Here is a 3450-nt window from a genome sequence, read left to right as displayed (position 1 = left end):
AAAACTACAATAGCATATTTACAGATGAAACTGACCTGCACTTGAAACCCTGAACAGTAGTGTTGCTTCTCTGCTCCACCTGTGCGCTTCCACAGTCCACTCCAATCTCTCTCTCGCATTGATTACTCTGATCCAAACCGTTAGAGCATTGCCAGTCACGACTAACCGATTCATGATTTATTAGAGATTTAATTATCGAATGGCGAATTGGAATGGAAATAATCGCTTTAGTACATTCGGCAGGCAACTATACAATAATAATATTAAAATAGCGGGCCAAATCGGCTGCCAGGCCACCGGGAATTGTCCCGGTTCTCCCGATGGCCAGTCCGCGCCTGATTTCCACAGACACGCAGAACGTGCAGGATTCATATATTGTCTTTTTGCGGCTTAATATTCACAGACACTAGTCCATATCGCGTTTTGATTCAAGTGTACTGACCTACTTTTGATTTATTCGTCCGAAATGTGGCATATTCCGTCCACGTTAGGCTATAGGAATTCTGTTTTATGACTGGATTTCTACAAACCGTAATCGTTAACATTTTCATAAGTAACTGTAATTTAATTACACATTTTTTCTTAGTAACTGTAACTGATTACAGTTACATTTATTTTGTAATTAAATTACGTAACGCCGTTACATGTAACTAGTTACTCCCCAACACTGGTCATACAGAAGGTGGGAAGACTTGGTGACGGAGAAAATCCAGCGTAGAGATCATCAAGTTGCTTCTTTGTTTTTGGACAGGTAGGGGAATTCATTATAGTGTAAGCCCCTCAATAAAACCCACAAATCTGTGCAAACTCAGAGATGACAGTGCAGCATCCAACCACCATCATTGTGGTATCGGTACTTAAAGTACATGAAGAACAGAGATGCTAACGCTACCTCAACAAGGCTACAGAATGCACATTTGGCCCTCTCAGCACAGACACACTGGCACACAGCCAGCCCAGGCCTACGCGAATATGTGTTTCCCCCAGTGAGGCTTATTGCACGGATTCTGTGCAAAGGCAGGGAAGACATGGAACAACTCTTGTTTTGGCCACATTGTTGATCCAGCAAGACTCGGTTCTCGCAGCTCGTGCCGTTGGCATCAGCTCATCCCTGGCAGATTCCCCTAAGGAGGGACCTTCTCCCAGGGGAAGGGCACAATCTGGCACCTGCGCCCAGTTCTCTAGAGGCTCCATGTTGGTCGCTGGATGCGACCAGGGGGAATTCAGAGGTTTTTGACCCGTGGTGGTGAATATCATTACACAGGAGAGGGCCCCCTCTGCGAGGCAGCTATACAATCTGTAATGGTGCATTTTCGTGAATTGGTGTTCTTCCCAGGGGAAAAATCCTCGGAGATGTAGAATCGGATCTGTGCTATCCTTCCTCCAAGAGTGCCTGGACAGGCACCTGTCTGCCTCCACACCTAAGGTCTACGTGGTCGCTATGGCGGCAGACCGGTAGTTGGTAGATCGATGGGGAAGCACGATCTGGTTATCAGATTCCTAAGAGGCATCCGGAGGTTGAATCCTCCAAGGCTGCACCTCATCCCATCTTGGGATTTCTCTGTAGTCTTTCAGGCCTTACAGAGAGATTCAGTTGAGCCCCTTCAGTCAGTTGAACTTAGTGCCCTCTTTATGAAGACGGCCTTCCTGACTGTGCTCACTTCTATCACGAGGTTGGGGATCTCCAATCCCTCTCCATTAACGAATCATTCCTAGAATTCGTACCGGCAAACTCTCACGTTGTTCTGAGACCCCGGCCTGGATATGTGCCCAAGGTTCCCACCACTCCTTCAGAGATAAGGTGGTAACCTTGCAAGCTATCCTCCCGCAGAAGGGGGACCCTGACCTGTCTCTGCTGTGCCCAGGGCGAGCCCTACACATCTATTTATACACACACAGACTTTCAGAATGCCTGAACAGCTCTTTGACTGCTTCGGCGGTCAGCAGAAGGGGAATGCTGTCTCCAAACAAAGGATCTCCCACTGGATTGTGGATGCGATCCTCGCGGCCCATCAGGCCAGAGGCTTACCATGCCCACTGAGAGTGAGAGAACACTCAATCAGGGGCATTGCTGCTTTGTCAGCTTAGCAGTTGGTGCCTCATTAGTGGACAATTGTAAATCTGCAGTTTGGGCTACGCCTATACATTTGCCAGATTTTAAAATCTGCTAATAGAACCAGTTTCATCCGGAGTTTTTGAGAACTAGCCCTTGGACTCAGGTGGCTGGAAGGGTGTAGAGCTTGCATTTAATGTCTTCCCCTCTCTGAGGAGATAATGTGCACTAACTGAGTCCTGTTCAGTTCCTTCTGATGAACCCTGGACTACCCTTCCATCACTCAAGCACTCCAGAGTGTCTGAGCGGAGTGGCAACTGTTTCCCCTCTGTGCTCCAAGCATTCAATAATCACTCCAGCTCCACTCCTGGTTCACCATTTCCCGCTCCCGCTCCACTCCTCGCTCACTGATATCAGAAACACCGCTCCACCTTCGCTTCCTGAGGAAATTTTGTTTGTGAAGGATGAAAATAACTATGTTTTTGTCAGTTATTTCATCTACAGATCGCTGATTTCTGCTCATTCGAAATCGGATAACTGTTACAGATGAAGTAGCACTATAAGATTACATTTGTTTGAATGCATTATTGAGAGAGTGATTGCGTGTGAATAAGTGTTGTACCTGTTTAAATCATGATTTCACTTGAGAATATTCAGTATCTTGAAGGAACAAACAAATTCCTTGAGAGTTATAACTTGTCCGTTGCCATCATAATAACCTTCACATTCTTTCTGATTTGAGTGATCCATCTGTATCAAGCTTGCTAAATATGTTGAACCTGAATTCTTGCTAAATATGTAGTTGTCATGATGGAGCGGTGGTGGAGTGCTCTCGGAGCAAGTGAAAACCATGACACTCCGACTTTTAAAGGGGTCATATGAAGCAATTTCAAGTTTTCCTTTCTCTTTGGAGTGTTACAAGCTGTTCGTGCATAGATAAGATCCCTAAAGTTGCAAAGACTAAAGTCTCAAACCCAAAGAGATATTTGATAAAAGTTAAAACTTGTCCACGCCCTCCTAAAACGGCTCGTTCTAACACGCCCCCACAGGTCTACGTCACTCTGTGGGAAGATTTGCATAATACCGCCCAAATGTTCACGCAAAGATTTGACGTCACCTTTATTTGACCATCTAACTCTAACACTTTCTATTCTATTTTAATTCAACATTATCTATATCTTCTTTTTTTATGTTTTTATTTAAAAAAAATAGCTTTCTATTTTTCCTATTCTATCTGTCAAAGTTTCTAAACGGACCAAATTTGTTAATACAAGTCACACGCGAGTAAACTGTTGTCTCATTGGTCAAAGTTTAAAACAACAGGCCAGGTGTGAAAGCACCCTAAGTCATTATAATCAGTAATTATGTCCCCACTGGATGCAACAAATGCCTCGTTT

The sequence above is a fragment of the Sinocyclocheilus anshuiensis genome, unplaced genomic scaffold (assembly GCF_001515605.1).
Source record: "Sinocyclocheilus anshuiensis isolate Anshui unplaced genomic scaffold, SAMN03320099.WGS_v1.1 scaffold952, whole genome shotgun sequence".
Taxonomy (NCBI): domain Eukaryota; kingdom Metazoa; phylum Chordata; class Actinopteri; order Cypriniformes; family Cyprinidae; genus Sinocyclocheilus; species Sinocyclocheilus anshuiensis.
This window is presented reverse-complemented; position numbering follows the sequence as displayed.